The sequence below is a fragment of the Chiloscyllium plagiosum genome, unplaced genomic scaffold (assembly GCF_037043375.1).
Source record: "Chiloscyllium plagiosum isolate Xiang-an unplaced genomic scaffold, Cpla_swu_hap1 HiC_scaffold_35, whole genome shotgun sequence".
In the NCBI taxonomy this organism is placed as follows: Eukaryota; Metazoa; Chordata; class Chondrichthyes; order Orectolobiformes; family Hemiscylliidae; genus Chiloscyllium; species Chiloscyllium plagiosum.
Genome location: NW_028270173.1, coordinates 69,430,103 through 69,436,573, shown reverse-complemented (window position 1 = coordinate 69,436,573; position 6,471 = coordinate 69,430,103). Strand labels below are relative to the sequence as shown.

At 49.6% G+C, this 6,471-nt stretch overlaps 1 pseudogene; it reads right to left on the bottom strand.

Moving 5' to 3' along the window:
* Positions 1-4,898: 4,898 nt before the first annotated feature.
* Positions 4,899-5,037, bottom strand: LOC122541664 (U1 spliceosomal RNA; annotated as a pseudogene).
* Positions 5,038-6,471: the final 1,434 nt, after the last annotated feature.

Sequence of the window (6,471 nt, the reverse complement as noted above, 5' to 3'; positions counted from 1 at the left end):
GCTGGATTGGAGTGGATTAGAGGCCTGTATCAGGAGAGAATGGCTGAGAGCTGGATGGGGAGCGGATTAGAGGCCTGTATCAGTACAGAATGGCTGAGAGCTGGATGGGGGCGGTTTAGAGGGCTGTGTCAGTACAGAATGGCTGAGAGCTGGATGGGGGCGGATTAGAGGCCTCTGTCAGTACAGAATGGCTGAGAGTTGGATGGGGGCGGGTTAGAGGCCTGTATCAGTACAGAACGGATGAGAGCTTGATGGGGGCGGATTAGAGGCCTGTATCATTACAGAATGGCTGAGAGCTGGATGAGTCTGCATTAGAGGCCTGTGTCAGTACAGAATGGCTGAGAGCTGGATGGGGGTGGATTAGAGGCCTCTGTCAGTACAGAATGACTGAGAGCTGGATGAGTCTCCATTAGGGGCCTGGATCAGTAAAGAATGGCAGAGAGTTGGATTAGAGTACATTAGAGGCCTGTGTCAGTACAGAATGGCTGAGAGCTGGATGGGGGTGGATTAGAGGCCTCTGTCAGTACAGAATGACTGAGAGCTGGATGAGTCTCCATTAGGGGCCTGGATCAGTAAAGAATGGCAGAGAGTTGGATTAGAGTACATTAGAGGCCTGTGTCAGTACAGAATGGCTGAGAGCTGGATTGGAGTGGATGAGAGGCCTGGATCACTACAGAATGGCTGAGAGCTGGATGGGGGCAGATGAGAGGCCTGTATCAGTACAGAATGGATGAGAGCTGGACGGTGGTGGATTAGAGGCCTGTATCAGTACAGAATGGCTGAGAGCTGGATGGGGGTGGATTAGAGGCCTCTGTCAGTACAGAATGACTGAGAGCTGGATGAGTCTGCATTAGGGGCCTGGATCAGTAAACAATTGCAGAGAGTTGGATTAGAGTAGATTAGAGGCCTGTATCAGTACAGAATGGCTGAGAGCTGGATGGGACATGATTTGAAGCCTGTGTCAGTACAGAATGGCTGAGAGCTGGATTGGAGTGGATGAGAGGCCTGGATCACTACAGAATGGCTGAGAGCTGGATGGGGGCAGATTAGAGGCCTGTATCAGTACAGAATGGCTGAGAACTGGATGGGGCAGGATTAGAGGCCTGTGTCAGTACAAAATGGCTGATAGTTGGCTGGGCAGGATTCGAGGCCTGGATCAGTACAGGATGGCTGAGGCCTGGATCAGTACAGAAAGGCTGAGAGCTGAATTTGAGCAGACTGGAGTCTTGGAGCGGAGCGATAGTGGTAATTGGACTGGAGGTGGTTGTGGAGCTGGGGGAAGCTTGCTGTGAAGGTGATAGGTACATGCAAGTGGGTGGGGGTTGGGGAGCATTGATGGGGATAGGTCAGTGTGGAGTTGATAGGTGGGAAGGAAAATGGACAGGTGGGACAAGTCAAGTGGAGGGGCGAGTCTGAGATGAGGTGGGGGAGTGTAAGATGAGGAAACGGATGAAGTCAACATTGATGCTCTGTGGTTGGAGGGTCCGAAGGCAGAAGATGAGGCATTTCACCCCCCAGGCGTGAGGTGGGCTGGATTTTGCACTTTGTAGCTCAGGGTGTTGGTGCCCTTGCTTGGTAGGTTGACGAAGAAGCAAACGGTGGTAAGACATGGAGCAGATGGTGACTGAGAGCAGTTAAGAGGGAAGGTCGTTAAGCAGCATGTTGAGAGATATAGGTGAGGAAATAGAGGGAAATGGTCGCATATGCAGCAGAGGTTTGGTGGGCTTAACAGTTTTAAAGTTAGGACGGCTCTTGCTAGGAGAGGGAAGAAAGGTATACCAAAGACTGCCCTAGCAAACTTGGGCGTTAACGGAGCCGTGAGAAGGCAAATTACAGCATAACAACACTACTTACAGAAAAAGTGCAATTTAGACTCTGTCATTGGTTTGGTAAATCAGGGGAGAGCGCGAACGCAGTCCCCCACTACCACAAATTTTGCAGTCGAGTATCCCGCATTTGGCGACATCGCAGGCGTCAGCACACCCGAATTTTTTTTTATTTCAAAATATACTTTATTCATAGAAATAAATCTTTGCTACTTGTACAATTTGTCATGTCGTTCATAAATATATACATTGCATGTCGTAAAGAACAGATTGAATTACTCGAATTTACAGTTATCCTATTTACAATTCCCTTTATTAACCATCCAGTCTCTTATTATTTAGCTGTAGCTTCAGCGGAACCCACCTACTGAGTGGATGCCCTGTTACACGATAGCAAAGGAAACTTCTTTAACCCCCAGGTTATGGGGTTACCGTTGTCGATTTGACTGTCCTGTCTCTGGGGTAGCTGTCTGCATCTCCATGGTGAGCACGAACTGCTGGACCTTCGCTGGGCTGAGGTACCTATCCAGCTCCTCACTGGGGTCATTTACCCGCTGTGGAGTCATTGAGTCAAGGTAAGGATCCACACCACCCAGTTCTGAGTCTGACAATGGGATAACCTCGTCCTGGGAGCGCTAGCGCACTGATCAGGTCATCTACCCTGCCATAAGTATGCTCAGCACTCACACTCGCTCACACCCCACAACAGCCGCTCCTTCTCACTCTCACACTCACTCACTTTTGCAACATCGAACATTCACTTCCTCAACCTGCCCTGCCTGTCGATCAGCTTCATTCTTCAAATGGATCACCGAATGTCTCCAGGACTCCTGTTTTACTCAAATACCACCCACGGCTGCGCCTGCGCTGCTTATCTGCATCTATCCCTTAAAAGGACGCGCCCCGCCCCTGTTTCCTTCAGGCTGCCTCCTGATTCGCGGAAAATCAGGAGGGAAAGTTCCAACTTTGTTTTCAAACACTCGTCCGAATTTGATGTCAACGCGAATAAAAGCAACTTACAATCTTTGGTTGTGAAACTAGAAGCATTTTTTTCAAACCAATTTACCTCGACTTTCTACAATGTTTAGCTGCATCTTTGCAAATCTCTCTTCAATCAGATTAGTGACTTCAGGTTGAAATCACATACAAGATTAAGGGTGCCAGGGAAACATATTTCTCAACATTATGTTGGATGAGACACGAAACTGAGACCACCACCACCTCGTCTGGCTGCACATTCCGAGCACTCACCACTCTCTGTGTAAAATAAACTGGCCTGTGATTAAAATGTAATCGTCCTTTTCTTCCGTGTCCGATTTACCTGCTGCTTTCCTTGGGGTAAAGGATTCCAAATTTAGAGGGCATAGGTTTCGGGTGAGAAGAGAAAGATTTCAAAGGGATCTAGGGGGCAACTATTTCACACAGAGGGGTGCTGCGTGGACGCAATGAGCTGCCAGAGGAAGTGATGGAGGCTGGTACAATTACAACATGCGAAAGGCATCTGAATAGGAAGGGTTCAGAGGGATAAGGGCCAAGTGCTGGCAAATGGGACAAGATTAAATTAGGATATCTGGATTAGTGCGGAGCAGCTGTGCGGCAGAACAAAGTGGGCTGGAGGCTGCTGTGACCCAGCACACAGTGGACTGGAGGCCTAGTGTGGTGTGGTGAGGCTGAGAGGCACAACAGGGTGGGCTGGAGGCCTGAATCAGTGTGGAGCAGATGTGAGGCAGAACAGAGTGAGCCAGAGTCTTGAATCAGTCCGGAGCAGCTGAGAGCTGAAGAGGAGCCGATGGAGACCTGCAACAGTCTCGAATGGCTGAGAGCTGAATTGGAGCGGATTCGAGGCCTGGATTAGTACAGGATGACTGAGAGCTGGATTGGAGCGGATTAGAGGCCTGTATCAGGACAGAATGGCTGAGAACTAGATTGGTGCAGATTTGAGGCCTGGATCACTACAGAATAGCTGAGAGATGGATGGGGGGGGGGGGGGGGGGGAGCGGATTAGAGGCCTGTATCAGTTCAGAATGGCTGAGAGCTGGATCGGGGTGGGTGGGCGGATTAGAGGCCTCTATCAGTTCTAAATGGCTGAGAGCTGGATGCGGGGGGCGGATTAGAGGCCTGTATCAGTTCAGAATGGCTGAGAGCTGGATGCGGGGGGGGGGGGGGGGGGGGGGCAGATTAGAGGCCTGTATCAGTTCAGAATGGCTGAGAGCTGGATGGGAGCGGATTAATGCCTGGATCAGTACAGAATGGCTGAGAGCTGGATTGGAGTGGATTAGAGGCCTGTATCAGTACAGAATGTCTGAGAGCTGGATAGGGCAGGATTCGAGGCCTGTATCAGTACAGAATGGCTGAGGCCTGGATCAGTACAGAAAGACTGAGAGCTGAATTGGAGCAGACTGTAGACTTGGAGCGGAGCGAAAGCGGTAATTGGACTGGAGGTGGTTGTGGAGTTGGGGGAAGCTTGCTGTGAAGGTGATAGGTACATGCAAGTGGGTGGGGGTTAGGGAGCATTGATGGGGATAGGTCAGTGTGGAGTGGATAGGTGGGAAGGAAATGGACAGATGGGAAAAGTCAAGTGGAGGGTGGGGTCTGAGATGAGGTGGGGGTTGGAAGATGAGGAAACGGGTGAAGTCAACTTTGATGCTGTGTGGTTGGAGGGTCCGAAGGCGGAAGATGAGGCATTGCTCCCCCCAGGCGTGAGGTGGGCTGGATTTTGCACTTTGTAGGTCAGGGTGTTGTTGCCCTTGCTTGGTAGGTTGGCGAAGAAGCAAACGGTGGTAAGACATGGAGCAGATGGTGACTGAGAGCAGTTAAGAGGGAAGGTCGTTAAGCAGCTTGTTGAGAGATATAGTGAGGAAATAGAGGGAAATGGTTGCATATGCAGCAGAGGTTTGGTGGGCTTAACGGTTTTAAAGTTAGGACGGCTCTTGTTTGGAGAGGGAAGGAAGGTATACCAAAGAATGCCCGAGCAAACTTGGGTGTTAACGTAGCAGTGACAAGACAAGTCGCAGCATAACAGCACTGCCTCCAGTGAAACCGCAATTCCGATTGTGCCATTGGTTTATAAATCAGGGGAGAGCGCGAACGCAGTCCCCCACTACCACAAATTTTGCAGTCGAGTATCCCGCATTTGGGGACATCACAGGCGTCAGCACACCCGAAGTGCAATGGGATAGCCTCGTCCTGGGAACGCCACCCTTTTTTTTATTTCAAAAATATACTTTATTCATAAATACTTTGATCTATACATCTGGACATGTCATACATATGTACACATTCCATTTCTTTGCGTATCGAGACAGTGTAATTATTCTTATTTACAGGTTGATGCGATTACATTGTGCTGAGGCGCCGACCGAGCCCAAATGACTGCGCTGTTCTTTTTTAGGCAGGCAGATGTTACACGGTGGTCTTTCCCCACCGCGCCTTGGCGGCAGCTGCCCCAAGCTTCAGCGCGTCCCTCAACACGTAGTCCTGGACCTTTGAATGTGCCAGTCTGCAACACTCAGTCGTGGTCAACTCCTTCAGCTGAAAGATCAACAGGTTTCGGACCACCGAGAGAGTGTCCTTCACCGAGTTGATGATCCTCCAGGCACAGTTGATGTTCGTCTCGGTGTGCGTCCCGGGGAACAGGCCGTACAGCATAGAGCCCCGCGTCACGGCATAGCTCGGGACAAACCTCAACAAACACCACTGCATTCCTCTCCAGATTTCTTCTACGTAGGCACAATCCAGAAGGAGGTGTGTGACAGTCTCGACCCCCCGCAGCCGCTTCGAGGACAGCGTGCGGTGTGGCTGAGAGTCTGGGCGTGCATAAAGGATCTCACAGGCAGAGCCCTTCTCACCACCAGCCAAGCCATGTCTTGGTGCTTGTTGGAAAGTTCTGGCGATGAGGCATTCTGCCAAATGGCTTTGACAGTCTGCTCAGGGAACTGCTCGATAGGATCCGCCCTCTCCTTTTCCCGAAGGGTCTCAAGGACACTACGTGCTGACCACTTCCTGATGGACTTGTGGTCAAAGGTGTTTTTCTTCATAAATTTCTCCATGAAGGACGGTCCAACTACTCGGAGCGTTCCGCGGCAGCGAGGCCAGGCCCATCCTTCGCAACACCGGGGACAGGTAGAACCTCAGTATGTAGTGACACTTGGTGTTTGCGGACAAACAAGGCAGGAGAGAGAGAGGGCATACAGTGTCATGCAACTAAAATAATATATTGAACAAACCTAGATTGTTGTTAAGTCTTTCATCATTAGAATATTTCAATTCATTAATATGTAAATCGCAGAATATCTTTCATGTCACCTTTTCAAGATAACTTCAGGTTTCATAACAAATGGTGATAATTCAGCTCAGACAATGCATTAAAGGTGTGAGGTTAAAGTCTGTCTATGTCCCAACCTTTCCTGAAGAAGGGCTTTGATTCTATTTCCAACATGGAATTTACAAAACATGCATGTATTGACTGCCTGCAGATTGTGCATTGAGCAAAATAGAATGTATCTGCAAATATAGTACTACCAATATAACTTCACCCCATCGACTAATATGTGTGTGCATGTGTTTGAGAGAGAGAGAGAGAGAGAGTTGGTATGTGCATGTGAGTAGGTGAGTGTTAGTGAAAGTAAGAGAGTTTGTTTGCATG